The sequence below is a fragment of the Carlito syrichta genome, unplaced genomic scaffold, assembly GCF_000164805.1.
Source record: "Carlito syrichta isolate Samal-C Ts95f unplaced genomic scaffold, Tarsius_syrichta-2.0.1 Scaffold144297, whole genome shotgun sequence".
Taxonomy (NCBI): Eukaryota; Metazoa; Chordata; class Mammalia; order Primates; family Tarsiidae; genus Carlito; species Carlito syrichta.
Window position 1 is genome coordinate 36,269 of NW_007088393.1, and position 18,631 is coordinate 54,899.

At 47.2% G+C, this 18,631-nt stretch overlaps 1 protein-coding gene across 1 annotated transcript in view; it reads right to left on the bottom strand.

Moving 5' to 3' along the window:
• The window catches only part of USP20 (ubiquitin specific peptidase 20), a 35,261-nt gene extending 33,584 nt beyond the window's left edge, over positions 1-1,677 (bottom strand). The window contains exon 1 of the mRNA XM_008050341.2: positions 1,538-1,677. The gene's annotated coding sequence lies outside the window, so the exon portion shown is untranslated. The remainder of the gene's footprint in view (positions 1-1,537) is intronic.
• Positions 1,678-18,631: the final 16,954 nt, after the last annotated feature.

The window sequence follows — 18,631 nt, forward strand, 5'->3', positions numbered from 1 at the left end:
AGGTGAGAGGACGGCCTGAGCCCAGAGGTTCGAGGCCAGCCCGGGCAACTTGGCGAGACAATAAACTAAAAATTAGCTGGGCGTGATAGTGTACACCTGTAGTTCCAGCTCCTTGGAAGGCAGAGGCAGAAGGATCGCCGGGGCCAGCAGGTTGACGCTGGGGTGGCTGTGAGTGTGCCACTGCAATCCAGCCCGGGCAACGGAGTGAGACTCCTGCTCAAAAAAAAAATAGAGTGCTGAACACATGCACAACTCACACACGTACAACTGTTTGTAGGACTGGTAAAATCTGAACAAGCTCTGTGAATTGTACCAATGTCACTTTACCAGTTGTACTACAGACATATCAAAGATGTGTTATTAGCAAGGTGTGGTGGCACATGCCTGTAGTCCCAGCTGAGGTGGGAGGATCATTTGAGCCCAGGAGTTGGAGGCCAGCCTAGGCAACATAGGTGTTACTATTACCATTAGGGAAAACTGAGTAATGGGTAGATAGGACCTCCTGGTACATTCTTGTAACTTCCTGTGAACTTATAACTATTGTAAAAGAAGATTTTAAAAAGAACTAAATAAACACTTCAGCTACCCAACATTTTAGCAGGATCATATCCAGGAACCTGACTGCTGATTATAGCTCCAAACTCTGCCAAGTAAGGTCCAAACCAACCAAAGATGGAAATGGAGCCAAGAGTGCTTTAATCAGAGGCAGAAGCCGCACTGTGAACCCACCCGGTCTGAGAGGTAGATCCCCAGGCTCCTCCTGGAACCCCCTTCCCCACCCCAAAAGGTCATCCAGGGTCTCCTGGCTGGACTTCCTGCCAGAACACGAGTCATCAGTGCTAGATTCCAGGCTAAGTGCTTTCTACACTATTTCATTAAAATTCTCCCAGCAATCATTGAGACAGCTATGGCTAGACCCATTTCACAGACTAAGAAACAGAGGTCTCTTCTTGTCTAAGGTCCCACAGATGGAAATGGCAGAGGGCAATTCCTTCAGGTCTCTTTCCACTGTGGGAATTTTTCTGTCCTCTCAGTAAATACTGCTTTATAAAAAGGAAGGAAGGAAGGAAGGAAGGAAGGAAGGAAGGAAGGAAGGAAGGAAGGAAAGAAGAAAGAAAGAAAGAAAGAGAGAGAGAGAGAGAGAGAAAGAAAGAGAGAGAGAAAGAAAGAAATGGCAGAGCTAGAGCTGAAACCCAAGTTGGTCAGACCATGAAGACCCTGCTCACTTGCTCTTCTTAGCTTACAGAGAACATGAGCAAGCAGAAGTAGACAGCACTGGGTAATGCACTCTGTGTAGCTAGAATCAGCACAACTGGACAGATCCTGCTTCAACTCAACCTCCTACCTCCTCTTGCTTTTGTAGCAAAGCCCGGCCACATATGGAGCAACATTCCATCAGTATATGTTTTCCTAAGAGATAAGGACTTGAAAACAATCCCATAAGTACAATTCCATTATTTCACCTAGAGAGAAAAATCCACATTTCCTCCTCAGTCAGTGTTGAAGGCTCCACCTGAAAGGTGAGGCCGGGGCTCACCTCTGGGCAAAGCAACGCCCACAGGAAGTGACCAGCATTCGCATTCTCCGTGGACAGCGGACAGGGACGGGATGCAGTGATCTGGATGAGTGTAGGCCTCTGGCAGGAAACCTGGGAAATGAACCAGCACATTTCACATCATTTCATTATTTTAAAAACACTTTTGGCCAGGTGAGGCGGTTCACACCTGTAATCCCAGCACTTTGGGAGGCTGAGGTGGGAGGATTGCTTGAGCCCAGGAGTTTGAGACCAGCCTGGGCAACAGAGAGACTTTGTTTCTACAAAAAGTTTTTTAAATGAGTCAGGCGTGGTAGTGCATACCTATAGTCCCAGCTACTCCGGAGGCTGAGGCAGGAGGATTGCCTGTGTCCAGGAGGTAGAGGCTTAAGTGAGTTGCGATCATGCCACTGCACTCCAGCCTATATGACAGAGTGAGAGTTGGACTCAAAAAAGAAAAAAGAAAAAAAAAAAACTACTCTTAGCATCAACTAGTGGCTAAAAATAACCCAGAATTCCTCCTAGGAGAAACAAATAAATGTTTGGATATTTGGGATGTCTACCTGAGACATGCTCCCAGTGCATCTACAGGGACAACAGAAACACATTACTCCCAGGACAGTGAATGAAGGCTTAGGCAGAGCAGGCCAACACAATGAGCCCCTCCTAGAGGGTGCTGGCCCCCCACTAGTCACTGCTGGGGCATCACCTTGGTGATTCCTGCCCGGACAGGAAACGCTCAAGGGTCTGCAAATGGGGACCTCCCCTTCTACTGTCCCCTCTGGCTGCCATGGCTCACCAGCCCTCTAGACAGGAAGGCCCAGCCCCTTTCACACATGCCCCTGGGCCCCTCAGATCATCCCTCGATCCTCTCAAGGACCCTGTGCTGCTCAGAACCCCTGCCCCCACACCATCAGCAACTCAAGGCTACAGGCACAACCAGGTTCATCCGCACGTCACCCCTACCTCCACCTCCTTGGGGGCCACATTCTCCCAGATGTGGGTAGTTCAATAAAGGAGAGGCAGTCTGAAGCTAACATCAAAGGTAGTCACATGACAATGACGGGGTTCAACATTCCAAATTCCAAGCCTCACTTGAAGCCAGGTTTTTAGCCTTTTTCATGATTTCTGCTGAAGCCAAGTACCCTGTGTTGGAGCTAGTCCTATATTATTTTAAGCTGCAGTGTGTGGGTTTTGCTAGCGTCTGTGGTATGTGCCCCATCTCTCTAGCTGGATGGCTGAGGAGGGTGGAGCCAGGCTATGACCCTGATGCCCAAGACCAGGATGACAGTGACAGGCTCTTGACTCACAAGTGCAATCGGTCCTGCAACTTCAGAGAAAACAAAGCCCTGTGTGGCTAACACCCCTCAATGTACTCTCACTACCCCCATTTTACAGATGAGGAAACAGAATTGGAACTTAAGTAACTCAGGAACTTGGCCAAGATCAACCACTACCTAGTGTTTAGTAGGCGGGGCTCTGATCAGATCTGTCCGGGGCAGAGCCTTGCTCCTAAATCAGGAGTTTGCAAATTATTTTTTTTGAGTTGGAGTCTCACTCTGTCACCTAGACTGGAGTGCAGTGGCCGCTCCCGGCCACCGCAGCCTCGACCCACTGGGCTCCAGCGATCCTTCCACCTCAACTTTCCCAGTAGCTGGAATTACAGGCATGCGCCACCACGCCCGGCTGATTTTTTTATTTATTGTAGAGATGAGGTCTCGCTGCCCAGGCGGGTCTCGAACCCGTGGGCTCAAGCAATCCACTCACCTCAGCCTCCCAAAGGCGCGGGATTACAGGCTGAGCCACCGAGCCCAGCTTGCAAATTCTTTCAAAGGCCCAGATGGCAAATATTTTAGGCGTTACAGGCCACATCAACAGAGTCTTTTTATCCCCTCAATCCTTTAAAAGTATATTTTAAAGTATTTTTTAAAATTCTTAATTCAAAAGCCATACGAAACAGCCCTAGCCAGCTGCCATAGTCTGCCCGTTCTAAGTCACCACGCTGTTGGGCCTCCTGAAAGCAAGCCCAGAGCATTAGCATTCCACAATCAACTGCACACACATCACCAATAGCCTAAATAAGGCAAATAGCAAAGAAAAGTCAAGGGGGTTAACTTGGTTCCAGATTTATTCTAATAATCAAGGGTGTGTGCAAAGACAGAACAAAGATATCCCCTGTAGCACAGGGGGAAACTGGATGTAATCTAAGTGAACAACAGGCAATTGGGTAACTGATGACACAGCAACACAGAGTTGTACTAAACAGCCATTAAAAAGGATGATGGCAAATGTATGGTGGTGCACACCTGTAGTCCCAGCTATTCAGAAGGCTGAGGTGGGAGGATCGCTTGAGCCCAAGAGTTCAAGATCTGGCCTGGGCAATGTGGCCAGATCTTGTTTCTAAAAACAAACTGATGATGAGAACTGTGTCTTCCTATCCACAAAATCAAATGAGATCTAAAAACATTGTGAGATATACTATGTTCATGGGTTAGCTGACTCAATATTGTTAAGATGTTCATTCTCTCCAAATTGATCTACAGATTTAAGGAAATCTCAATCAAAATTCTGACAGTTTATTTCACAGAAATTGTCAAGCTGATTCTAAAATGTACATGGAAACAGAAAGACTAGAACAGTTGAAAAAATTATGACAAAACAAAGTTCAGAGACTTAGCACCACCTGATGTCAAGACTTTCTATAAAGCTACAATAATCCACAGTGTGGCACTGGCTCAAACACAGACATACAGCTCAGTGCCACAGAACAAAGAGTCCAGAGTTAGACCCACACACAGATGGCCAACTGATTTTCAAAAGATGTACTGGAATAACATTAACCATATGGGAAAAAATGAACTTTAACCCCCTACTTCATATATATATATCATATAATATATATAAATTATATATATAAATTATATATATAAATTGTTATATATATAACTTAATTAGAAATCAGTCAGACTTCTTTTTCTTTATAGTGAAACTCTAAAACTACTAGAGAAAAATATTTAAAAATCTTTGCAACCTGTGGAGTAGGTAAAGGGCACAAAAGGCATTAATTGTCAAAGGAAACATCAATAAGCTGAACTTTGACAAAATTAAAATTTTTTTCTTTTCAAAACATCCTGTTAAGAAAAATGAAGGCCGGGCTCACACCTGTAATCCCAGCACTTTAGGACGCAGAAGCAAAAGATTCTCACTCAAAAAAAAAAAGAAGAAGAAAAGAAAAGAAAGAAAGAAAAGGCAAGCCATGGACTGGGAGAAAATATTCACAATATGCATGCCTGACAACAAAGGACACATCCAAAGTAAACTTGTATAAAGAAGTTATTGGCCAAGCACAGTGGCTCAAGCCTACAATCCCAGCACTTTGGAAGGCCTAGGCGAGAGGATTACCTGAGCCTGGGGGTTCGAGACCAGCCTGGGCAACTTGGCAAGACCTCGTCTCTACAATAAATCAAAAAATTAGCCAGGCATGGTGGCACGTGCCTGTGGTACCAGCTACTTGGGAGGCTGAGGCAGAGGGATCATCTGAGCCCAGCAGGTTGAGGCTGCGGTGACCATGAGCATGCCACTGCACTCAAGCCTGGGCAACAGAGTGAGGTTCCGACTCAAAAAAAAAAAAAAAAAAACCTTATAACTTATAACCCCCAAACAAATAAACAATCCAAACTGTGTTAATGGGCAAATGATTGAACAGCTATTTAACCAAGTAAGAATGGCCATAAGGTCATGAAAATACGCTTAACATCATTAGTCATCCGAGAAATGCAAATTAAAACCATGAGGAAACATCTCACACCCCCATAAGATCTAATAGTCTAAAAAGATCTGATACCAAGTGATGCTGAAGATGTGATGGTATAAAAAGCTTTAGGAAATAGTTTGGCAGTTTCCTACACAGTCAAGCACACACCTATTATGTGACCTTGAAATTCCACTCTTCCTGCAATCCCGCGCCTTTAGGAGACTAAGGTGAGTGGATTGCCTGAGACCGCGGGTTCGAGACCCGCCTGGGCAACTTGACAAGACCTCATCTCTGCAATAAGTCAAAAATTAGCCAGGCGTGGTAGCACACGCCTGTAGTTCCAGCTACTTGGAAGCCGGAGGCGGAAGGATCACCGGAGCCCAGCAGGTTGAGGCTGTGGTGGCCGGGAGCAGCCACTGCACTCCAGTCTGGGCGACAGAGTGAGACTCCAACTCAAAAAAAAAAAAAAAAGAAATTCCACTCTTAGCTATTTGCTGAGGAAAGATGGAAACACGTGTTTACACAAAGATTTGTACATATTCCTAACAGCTTTAGACGTAAGAACCCCAAACTGGGAACAACCCCAAGTGCCCAACAGGAGACTGAAGTAAACTGGCCATGTCACACATCATGGAATACGATATGGCAACAGAAAAGAACCACTGATCTGCGCAACAAGGATAAATGCCAGAAATATCAAACTGAGGGAGAAAATCAGATATAAAAGGATATACTATATGATTCTATCTCATGAAATTTCAAAGCAGATAAAAGTAATCTACAGTGCTAGAAACTGGACCAATGGTTGCCTACAAGGAAGGGTGGGGCTGTCTTGCAAAGAGACAAGAGGGAACTTGCTGTAGTGTTGGAATGTTCTAAATCTTGTTTGGGGTGGGGGTTAATCAGGTTTGTCAAATCTTATGAACCATATCTTTAAAATATCTTGCGTTTTATTACATGGATATTTCACCTCAATAAAGCTGATTAAAAGCATTTTTAGTCAACGTCATCCAGGTACAGTGGCTCGCACCTGTAATCCCTGCACTTTGGGAGGCTGAGGCAAGAGGATTGCTTGAGGCCAGGCATTTGAGACTAGCCTGAGCAAAATAGTGAGACCTCGTCTCTATAAAAGTAAAAAAACTCAGCCAGGAATGGTGGTATGCTCCTGTACTCTCAGCTACTTGGGAGGCTGAGGGAGAGGGATCATCTAGGCCCAGGAGGTCGAAGCTGTGGTAAGCCGTGATCATGCCACTATACTCCAGCATGGGCAACAAAGTGAGACTCAGCTCAAAAAAAAAAAAAAAAAGCAGCATTATTCACAAAAGCAAAAACATGGAACCAACCGTGCTGCCCACCAAAAGAGGACTGGAGAAAAAAGTGTGGTAATATACATGATAGGATATTATGCAGTCATAAAGAAGGACAAAATTATGAACTTCACAGCAACTTGGATGAACTTAGAGTCTATAATACTGAGTGATCTATCACAAAAACAAAGAACTGAGTTTCACATGTTCTCACTCTCAAGCGGACCTTGAACAATTATCGTAATACTGTAAGAAAAGTATTGGCAGTAGTAGGAAATTGCCTAGGGTGGGGGGCATACCTCATCAAAAGGGTATCTGCATAATGAACCTAACCCTGAATTGTACCCCACATCTTTAAGATAAAAGAATTTTTTTAGAAAAAGTATTTTAATAAACTTTAAGTAAACATTAACGGGTCAATGAACAATTGGTGGTACAGGCACACAATGGAATGTTACTCATGGATCAAAGGTAACAAATTACCAATACACATAACAACATGGACAAATCTCAAGGTAATAATGCTGAAAGCCAGCACGCCCTAAAAGATACATAGTATCTGACTCCATTTAGATGAAATTCTACACATTCTATACATGTATCAAAATTTCACGTGTCCCATAAATATGTACAATCATTATGTAACAATTTTTAAAATTCTAGAAAATTCAAACTAATTCATAGTGACAGAAAGCATTACAGTGGTTGCCTGGGGTTGAGACAGGGAGAGGGAGATGAACAGACATGCCATTTGTCAAAGTTCTTCAAAAGGGTGCATTTTATTGGATGTGATTACAGGTGCTTTAAAATTCATAGAGGTGAGGGAACAAGGGAGAGAGAGGGAAGGAGGGAGGGAGGATGAGAGGGAGAGAAAAATAAAAAATAAATAAAATTCATAAAGGTGCTTCAAAATTCTGAAAAAATCCAATCACCTTAAATCAATGACTGAGATTTGCATCATCAGCACTGATAAATCTCAGAACAAGGTTGAGTAATGAAAACCAGTTGCACCATCTCATACTCATTAGGATGGTTACTATTAAAACAAAAACAAATGGAAAGAAAATAAGTACTGGTGAGGAGGTGGATAAACAGGAACCCTCAAGCACTGTGGGTGGGAATACACGATGACACAGCAGCTGTAGTATACAATGTGGTGCAACCCCCCAAAACTGTAAAATAGTACCATACTGTTCAGCAATTCAACTGCTGGGTATGTGCCCCAGCGCGCTGAAAGCAAGGACCCAAAGAGATATTTGTACACCCATGTCCACAGCAGCACCATTTGCAACAGCTGGGATAGAAGCAAACCAATGGATAAACAAACTGTGACTATTACCAGACTAAAAACGGAAAGAGGCACAATCCCAGCCTGGGATCACACGCCTGTAATCCCAGCACTTGGGAAGCCAAGGTGGGAGGATCACTTGAGCCCAGGAGTGTAAGACCAGCCTGGGCAGCACAGTGAGACCTTGTCTCGACTAAATGAATGAATGAATGAATGAACGAACAAATAAAGTAAGAGTGTGTCTCTGGCTTCCTTCCTATGCTGCTCTGCCCCAGACCCCGGAGGGCACTCTGGGGGCAGAACCTCTGTCCCCCAGAGCTCTCCAGGACCCTGTGCCAGGTACTGCCCTGGGCCTATACTGGGTGGCTTTCAGAGAAGGGGCAGCAGCATCTGAGAGTTCTCAAAAACCCTGAAAGCTGCTACGTGGATGGCTTCATAGCACACCTCTTCAGGTGACTCATTCAGTCCAAGATTTGCTCATAACACTTCTGTTTTGCCTCCTTTGCCTCCATGTTGGATGAACATTTTCATTCTCTCCTAGCTGTCCTGAAAACAGAAAAAGGCATTTTTGTATGATTTTTAAAAACTGATATATATCTCTGCAGAAGCTGGAAAACAGAAACAAACACAAAATGAAATTAAAAGTCACCTATAATCCTAATATACAGAAAAAAATAGAATTACTCTTTTGGTAAATTTTATTGACATATATGAGTATATACATTTTTTTGTTTTTTGATTCAGGATCTCACTCTGTTGCCCAGGCTGGACTTTAGTGGCATGATCACAGCTTACTGCAGCCTCGACCTCCTGGACTCAGGTGATCCTCCTGCCCCAGCCTCCAAGCTAGGACTACAGGTGCGCACCACCACACCCAGCTATTTTTTTTTTAAGTTACTTTGTAGAGACGAGGTCTCACTATGTTGCCCAGGGTGGTCTCCAACTCCTGGGTTCAAGCAATCCTTCCACCTTGGCTTCCCAAAGTGCTGGGATTACAGGCATGAGCCACCATTCCTGACCGAGTGTATAAACTTTAAGACTAAATTGGAGTATAACTGATACAGTTTTTCTTTTTTTTTTTTTTGGTTAGTATATTTCTCATGTCACTAAATTTATTTTCAACACCTCATTTCTTTTTTTTTTTTTTTGAATTGGACTCTCACTCTGTCACCCAGACTGGAGTGCAGTGGCATGCTCACAGCCACTGCAGCCTCGACCTACTGGGTCAGGTGATCCTTCTGCCGCAGTCTTCCAAGTAGCTAGAACTACAGGCATAAGCCACCCCGCCCAGCTAATTTTTTGACTGACTGTTGCCCAGGCTGGTCTCAAACCTGTGGGCTCAGGCAATCCTCTCACCTTGGCCTCCCAAAGTGCTGGGAGAATGAGCCACCACACCTGGCCCAACAACCTTTCTAATGGGTGAATATTATTATACTATATACAATTTAAGTTATACAACAGCTTACTTAGCTACTGTTGGACACGTTGGGCATTTTTATATATTTGTGTGTGTGTGTTTTGCTGTTGCAAATAAGGCACTGAGAAACATTTCAGGATATAAATATTTTGCCACATCTTTGACCAAAAGAGCAATTATTGTGTCAAAATGTACACTTTGGAGACCGTAGATATGTATTGACAAACTTACCTCCAAAAGGATTATATAAATGTATCTGCCTATCAGCAGCATATAAGCATGGCCAACATGGAAAATTTAAGGCTCACTAACACTTTAAACTATTAATGATTAAAAATCAGTAGGCTGGGCTCGGTGGCTCAGCCTGTAATCCTGGCACTTTGGGAGGCTGAGGCAAGTGGATTACCTGAGCTCGCAGGTTCAAGACCAGCCAGGGCAACCTGGCAAGACCTCGTCTTTACAATAAATCAAAAATTAGCCAGGAGTGGTAGTATGTGCCTGTAGTTCCGGCTACTTGGAGGGCTGAGGAGGAAGGATCGCCTGAGCCTTGCAGTCGATGCTGGGATGGCCATGAGTGCACCACTGCACTCCAGCCTGGGAGACTCCAACTAAAAAAAAAAAAAAAAAATTAGTTTAGGCCAGGTATAGTGGCTCACATTCGTAATCCCAGCACTTTGTGAGGCCAAGGCAGGAAGATCGCTTGAGCCCAGGAGCTCAAGACCAATCTGGGTAACATAGCAAGACCTTGTTTCTACAAAAATTAGCTGAGTATGGTGGTGCACGCCTGTAGTCCCAGCTACTCAGAGGCTGAGGCAGGAGGATTGCTTGGGCCCAGGAGTTTGAGGCTGTGGTGAGCTGCGATCATGCCACTGCACTCTAGCCTGGGTAACAGAGACCCTAACTAAAAAGAAAAAAAATCAGTTTAGATGAAGGGGAAAGGGGAAAGTACTGAAAACATTGGGTGCCTAATATTTCATACACAGGACCCGAAATATCAGAAGCACATGAGTCTGCAAGGAGGTGCATGTCTCAACTGTCTGAAAGTTACCATTTTGCTTTATCTTGGTAGCCAACCAACACTGACCAAGCACCTCCTGAGGGTCAGTGATCTGGGGCCCTGGAGAATGAGCTGGGCAGGGCCCTGCCCTCATGGGGCACAGAGTCCTGAATTTCAACTTCAGGGTACCTGCAAGCAGCCAGTAGGGATGTGATCATCACTAATGACAGCCACCTTTTGCTGCACTCTTACCAGCCAGCCGCTTTGCATATATTATCCCGGGAAGTGACTGCAATTATGGAAGGCAACGGAGATGATGAGCCCTGGGTTCAGCACCTCAGGCTGTCACTTGCAAGTTTGTGACTTAAGATAAATCACTCAGTCTCCTCATCCATAAAACGGGGACAATGACAGCAAGCAGGGTTACTGAAAGGAAGTGAGTCAGCAAACAGGAAGACTTAGCATGATGACTCATGGTCACATGGACTTTCAGGGCAGCTCAGCTTGTATAAGGCTGGATGCAGGGGTTCATGCTTGTAATCCTAGCACTTTGGGAGGCCAAAGGCAAGAGGACTGCCTGAGCCCAGGGTCTCGAGACCCGCCTGGGTAACTTGGTGAGACCCTGTCTCTACAACAAACCAAAAATTAGCCAGGCATGGTGACTCACGCCTGTGGTTCCAGCTACTTGGAAGGCTGAGACAAAAAATTGCCTGAGCCCAGCAGGTCGAGGCTGCAGTGGCCATGAATGTGCCACTGCATTCCAGCCTGGGCAACAGCGAGACTCTGACCAAAAAAAAAAGAGTGCTATGAAAATGGTTAAGGATTATAATTTGTGTCACTGGCTGTGTGTTATAGATTGGGACACTGAAATCGGTAGGGAGGGAAGTTACAGGTTCGAGGTCCCACATATCCACAAGACTTCACTCAGGGCTCTGCAGGCCGATGAGCTTGCAAAAGCACAAGGGAGGAGAATCCATTTCCTTGCTGTTTTCAGCTCTAGGTGGCCACCTGCATCCCTTGGCTTGCAACCCCTTTCTCACCTCCAATCTCTTCCTGCTTCACATCACCTTCTCTTCTGTAGACAAATATCCCTCTGTCTCCCTCTCATAAGAATTCTGATTATTATATTTATGGCCCAGCAGGATAACCCCAAATAATCTCCCATGTCAAGTCCCTTAATGTAATCCCATCTGCAAAATCCCACTTGTCATGTAACGTGACGTTCACAGATTCTAGGGCTTAAATGGACACCTTAGACAGCCATCATTCAATTGGTCATATAAGTATTCAAGAATTTTCTCTGTATCCTGGCTCTACCATTTGCTTTTATTTTAAAAATAAATTTCAAATACAAAAAAGGCACAATGGTGATAGAGTGGGACACAGCAGATGACTAGCTCAGATCCAGCTGCTACTTTTAAAGTCCCAAGCTCATCTCCCTGCTGCTTTTGACATCAAAGAAAAAGCCAGGAAAAGCCACCCTGGTGGACTAGCATGAACCCTTAAACAGCTTTCCTGTCCCAAGGCAGCCAGCATTCCTGAACCCTCATTCCTGCTGAGCACCTCTGCTTCCCAGCAGCTTCAAGATTCCCTTTCTCCACACAGGCTGAGAATCTGTCCCAGATAAAAGACACTAAAGAGACATGACAAAACTGGACTGCAGATCAAAGAGAAGGAAAAATGCCATAAAGTATATTATTGGGCCTGATACAGTGGCTCATCCCAGCACTTTGGGATGTTGAGGCAGGAAGATCACTTGAGTCCAGGGGTTTGAGACCAGCCTGGGTAATGCAGGAGACCTGGTTTCTGCAAAAAAGTCAAAAAGTTAGCCGGGTGTGGTGGTACACACCTATAGTCCCAGCCACTTGGGAAGTTGAGGTGGGAGGATTGCCTGAGCCCAGGAGGTTGAGGTTTTGGTGAGCTGTGATGACACTACTGCACTCCAGCTTGGGTGACAGAGTGAGATCCAACAAAAAGAAAAAGAACGTTATTGGCAAATTTGGGTATAGACTACATATTAAATAACAGGATTTGTTACGGGCTGTATTGTGTTTACCCTCCCAAACTGATACATTGAAGTTCTAATCACAGTACCTCAGAATGTAATCATATTTGGAAACAAGGTCCTCAAAGAGGTAATTAAGTTAACATGAGATCTTTAGGGCAGGCCCTAATCTAATTTTACTAGTATTTTTATGAGATGAGGACATCTGGAAACCCAAAGAGGAATGGGAGACTCACACAGAGAAGAGACCAGCCGAAGACAGAGCTGAAAAGATGGTCATCTGCAGGCCAAGGAAGGAAGACCTTAGAATTCCAGCCTCCAGGCTCAGTGTGGTGGTGGCTCACGCTCGGAATCCCAGCACTTGGGGAGGCCGAGGCAAGAGGATTGCTTGAGCCCAGAAGTTCAAGACCAGCCTGGGCAACATAGCAAGACCCGTCCTACATAAAAAGAAAAATTAATCGGCGTGGTGGCGCATGCCTGTAGTCCCAGCTACTCAGGAGGCTGGGGTGGGAGGATCATCTGAGCCCAAGAGGTCGAGGCTACAATGAGCTAAGATCATGCCATTGCCCTCCAGCTTGGGAGACAGAGTGAGACCCTGTCTCAAACAAACAAAATTCCAGTCTTTAGAACTATGAAAAAATACATTTCTATTGTTTAAGACACCCAGTCTGTAATATTTTGTTATAGCAGCCCTGAAAAATAAATACATCATGACATCAATGCTAAAGTTTCTGAAGATGAAAATTATTCTTTGGCTATGTGTGATAATGTCCTTATTCTTCAATATTCCCCATGAGGTGCTTGGGGTGAAGGGCCATGATGCCTACAGCTTACTCTTACTGGATCAGCAATAAGCATTATGAAAATGAATATGTATACTCATAGTAAATAAGGCAAAAACGTTAATAATTGGTGAGTCTAGGTGAAGGGTAAATGGGAATTCATTATTATCTGTGTAACTTTTCAATAAGTTTGGCTTTTTTCAAAATAGATTCCCTTTCTATTTTTGTTTTGAAACAGGGTTTTGCTTTGTTGTCCAGGCTGGAGTGCAACGTGTAGTGGTGCCATCATAGCTGACTACGGTCTTGAACTCCTCGTCTCAGGCAGTCCTCCTGCCCTGGCCTCCCAAAGTACAGATCATGCTGCCATGCCCAGCTGCCTTTCTCTCATTGGAAGCAGAAGCAGGGAGAAGATCTTCTAAGAAAGGCAACCCAACGGCCAGATCCAGGATCCAGCGCCCACTGAGCCAGGCACATGCCCTGTGGTTCACCTGCACGTCCTATCAAACACTCACCCACCCCCTCCAGTAAGGGCGGTGTTTCTCATCTCACAGAGGAAGAACGGAGGCACCGAGACAGGAAGTGACAGTCGAAAGTGAGCAGGTGCTTCTGCCTTCACTGCCCTTGCCACCTGTGCCTCTGTCCAAATAAGTGGAGTGTGTACAGCAGGCATTTAATAAGGCTGAGAGGGAAGGGCACCTGTGCTGTTGAAAGAACACGATCGGGGTACAGGCCTGAGAGCCGCCGGGCCTACTGTGCTGACCAGTCAGTGGCCTCCATCACAGCCAGCAGGGGCTTCTCCCTGCTGAACCTTCAGACACTCCTCCTCTCTCGGCTCGAGAGCACAGGAGGAGAGGAGGCAGGTAGGCACCTCTGGCAAAGCGCCCACCATTCCTGGCCCATTTCAAAATGTCTCACCCTGAGCAATGGCTGTAGGAGGGGCAGCTTCCCCACGGGGCCCAGGCAGGCAGTGCGTCCAGGCTGGCTGCCTCGGGTGCCAATTACTCAGCACTCTTCCGGAGGTTCTGGCTGCACCCTCCACCTCCTGGCGAGGAACCAGTTCCTCAGGATGGGGAGGGTGATGTGCTGGGCCTCTCACCTCCTTGCGAGGCCCCCACCACGAACCCTGGCCTCCACCATGAACCCTGCCACACCCCACACACCCATCCCCATTCCCCTCTGCCCCTCAGAATGTGTACCCTTCTCTCCCTCCCGCTCTCTTCTCTGTTCCACCTCCAGACGACTCTGCTCTAAGTCCCAACACAGCCACTCCCTCCCTTCACCTGGGCTTAATTCCGGAAGGGCCTGCGGCCCTGACTCCCAGGGAGAACCCGCAGGCCTCCCCATCCTTGACAAGTCCTGCTGCCCACTTCTCTACATCTCCCCCCCATCCCAGCCTTACTCACCCTGCCCCCTGCCCCGATGGCCCCGAGTGCTGGAGCTGACACTAACAGCTCAGGCTTGAGCTCTCAGATATGACCTCACTGGATCCTCACAACCCTCCTGGGAGTGGCAACATCCAAGCTAAGTCCACCTCCATCGCTAACCATGGAGAAACCGCGGCTGAGAAGTGGAGTAACTGGTTGAAGTCACCCAGCTACTAAGCTGCAGAGTTAGAATCCGAACCCAGGACTACCTGCCCTGAGGCTGGTGCTTTGAACTGTCAGTTTCACAAAGTCCCAAACAGCCCTGCCAGCCTGGCACTGGGAAGGTCCCCTCTCCAAATCCAAACACCCACCCCCAAGGGAAGCCTCCTCACAAGAGCCTTTTGGGTCATTCTGCTCTGAACTTCCTGAAGCCTGGAATAGTATCTCTGCGCAGACCAGAGCCTGCTCCTGCCCTCTGCTCTGAGCTCGCTTAACTGGAGAGGGCATGGGCTTGGGCTACCCCAGGCTGGCAGTCTCCAGGGGTGGGCAGGCTGCAGGCAGTGACAGGCCCAGGCCACAAAAAGCCTCACACTCTGCAGGTGAGTGTATGAGCAGAAACTCAGTCTCAGAAGTTCAGGCCTAGACACTTTAGGAATAATCTAAACTCATATGAGAGACATGGAAACTAAGAACTAGGAAAGATGGGCGCCGTGGCTCATGCCTATAATTCCAGCATTTGGAAGACCGAGGCAGGAGGATCACTTGAGGCTGGGAGTTTGAGCAGAGCAAGCCTCCGTCTCTACAAAAAACAAATACAAAACCCCAGGAAAATCATGATTTCTGGGGCCTGAAGTCAGACCCTCCCTTTCAGGGGTTACGTTCTGCCAGCTGCTTCCACCACGCAGCCTTAGGGTCTAAAGGGGTTTGGGTCAACTCTCTTCCTTCTATGGTGGGACTCTGCCCTGTGAAAGCCCTGTCGGCTGGTCACCCAAGTCCAGTTAGAGCAGTCATTGATGATCAAAGCCACCCTTTCCCAGATGGCAGCTCTGGGTGTTTCAAACCAAAGTCTTTATAATAAATGGAAATTGGCTTTCCTAAAATTTCTATGTACTGATTTATTACTGCTCACTGGAGCCAAAGCAAATTGTCACGTTTCTGTCTTTAAATATCTGTTATTAACTTTCAAGTCTCCAAGTGTCTTATTTTCATGCTAACGTGAGTATGTGTGCTTTGTCCGGCTCAGTTGAAAAGCTTGGCACTCTTGCCCATCACTGCTATATACCCCACTCTCAGGACTTCAGCTCAGGATATACACTCTAAATATTCTTCCGCCAGGCGTGGTGGTTCACGCCTGTAATCCCAGCACTTTGGGAGGCCAAGGTAGGAGGATTGCTTGAGCCCAGGAGTTCAAGACCAGCATGGGCAACATAGCGAGACCTCATCTCTACAAAACTTTATTAAAAGGTAAATAAAAGCTCTTGTAAAATTTTTTAAGAATTCAGACTTAGAGACCCCTAAGACCACCAAGTATCCGAGGTCAGCTTCACACCAAAGATACCACAGCCAGTAAACAGCAGAGAAAGGGGCTCAGAGAAGGGAGGGTTCCCACCGAGAGTCACACGGCAGACTGACAGAACTGGGACTTGAACCCAGGGCCTATCATTCAGTCCACTGCTTCATCTGTTATATTTACAAACCAAATCACAAACCAGGATACACTAATTTTGATCTACAACTGAATCCACCTTCCCACAGGTGCTTCCTCGCCAGGTTTCACCATCTCACATACTTTATACACTTTCTTAAGTTGTAAGAACAAATTCCACTAGACCAGAGATCTTTGCCTCTTTTGCTCATTGACACAGTATTTCAAGCACCTAGAACAGTGACTGTTTCATATAGTAAATGCTCAGTAAATACCTGTTAAATAAATTGGCCATGAGCCAGGTGCAGGGGCTCACGCCTGTAATCCCAGCATTTTGGGAGGCAGAGGCGAGAGGATTGCCTGAGCCCAGGGGTTTGAGATCAGCTTGGGCAACTTGGTGAGACCTTGTCTCCACAATAAATCAAAAACTTAACCAGGGGTGGTAATGTGTGCCTGTAGTCCCAGCTACTTGGAAGATTGAGGCAGAAGGATCACCTGAGTCTAGCAAGTTGAGGCTGCAGCAGCCATAAATGTGCCACTGCACCCCAGCCTGGGTGACAGAGTGAGACTCTGACTCAAAAATAAATAAGTAAACAAACAAACTGGCCCAACAAGCACTTATTGGATACTAACTCTGTGAACTGTAGTACTTTGCTGGATCCCAAATCCACCCAGTTACCAGATGTTCCCCACTGGGAATTCACGTGAGGAGGAGGGTCCAGAAATGCCCTTGGCCTTCTAACCCTTCTCTTAGTGGTACCCCAATGGAAGGGCCACTGGGTGGCCAAATTCAAAGCCACCTCTGAGAATGTGAGAGCTCTCACATCAACGGCTGGGTTCATGCATCAAGTCCCAAGAGGAGTCTCTCCATCAGCCCACAGGGACGTGGTGTCCAGTGAGTACATGTGCATCTGGGTTTGGCTGAACTAGTCTTCAGAGGACAAGACTTTTTTTTTTTTGAGTTGGAGGTCTCACTCTGTCGCCCAGGCTGGAGTGCAGTGACACAATCTCGGCAACCGCAGCCTTGATCTCCTCAGCCTCCCGAGTAGGTGGGACTACAGGCGCATGCCATCATGCCTGGCTAATTTTTTCCTTTTGTCTCACTATGTTGTTCAGGCTGGTCTTGAACTCCTGGGCTCAAGTGATTCTCCCACCTCAGTTTCCCAAAGTGTTGGGATTACAAGTGTGAGCTACTGCACAGGACCAAGACTTTTTAACATATGGCTTTTAGGCTCATGCCTATATCCCAGCACTTTGGAAGGCCGAGATGAGAGAACTGCCTGAGCCCAGGGATTCGAGATCAGCCCAGGTAACTTGGCAAGACCTCATCTCTACCACAAACCAAAAAAGTAGCCAGGCGTGGTGGCGCGTGCCCGTAGTTCCAGCTACTTGGAAGGCTGAGATGAAAGGATCGCCTGAGCCCAGCAAGACTCCGACAAAAAAAAAAAATGGCTTTTGACGAAAAACAAAAAGGTTGTTCTGAGAAGTTCTGAGTCTACTCTTTGTCCCAACCCAAGGAAGAAAAAAACATTCTCAGAAGAAGATGCTTCAGAGACAAAGAAGACATTCCAGAAATGCCGCCCTGCTCCAGAACTGTCTTCCAGAAAAGGGAACCCAAAACAGCCTCCATCGGCCCCGCCCCCAGCCGACGAGATGTCACGGCTGCAGCAGCAGCAGCAGCAGCAGCAGCAGCAGCAGCAGCAGCAGCAGCAGCAGCAAACGTTTACCCAACATCTCCTGCGCCAGGTCCGGTGCAAAGCGTGCAGCAAACAGCCCCGGGCCTGACCCCCGCACCACCTCGGGGCTGTGTCACCCGGGGCACGCATGGCCTCTCTGAGCCCCTGCATCCTTCGTCGCACAACGAAAAACTGGATCTACCTCATCGGATGGCTGAGAGAATTCAACGGGGTCATGCTGAGGCCACTGCCTGCCACAGAGTAGCTGTTCCCTAAGATGTCGTTCTTCTCAAAGTAAAGGATCCGCCCGTACTGAGAAAGGGAACGCTACTGTTACTTGGGGGATTCTTACAAGTCCTACGAGCCGCTATCTATGCGCTTCGTTATCTCCTAAGCGTTCGTGGATGCCTCTTTTCAAATCACTGTATCTTCGGGGTGGAAGGGGCGGAGGGCAGAGCGACAGTCCTCCCCCCGACAAAGGGAGGAAAACCAGCCCGTGGGGGGCCAGGGAGGCGGCCGAGGGGCAGCCCTCCGGCCTCCAACCCTCCGGAGCGGCTTCGGAGCACCAGACGCGCCTCTCCTCGGGGAGAAGCCGCCGGAGGCCGTCCTCTGCGGGGCTGTCAGCGCCGGGACGTTAATGCGCCCCGCAAAGAGCGGGTCATCTTTTGTCCCTACAGGAAAAACCGCACGTCGGGGCTCAGAAGCCCGAGGAAACACGAGTCAGCGCCCGGAGCCGCCAGACGCCACGCGCACGCTGTCAACGCTGGGGCCGGGAAGTGAGGGGGCGGCCCGGCTCGGGAGAGGCCGCCAGCCTCCCCCAGGGGGCTCCAGGTGCAGGCCCCGGCGACCTCCCCCCGCCCCC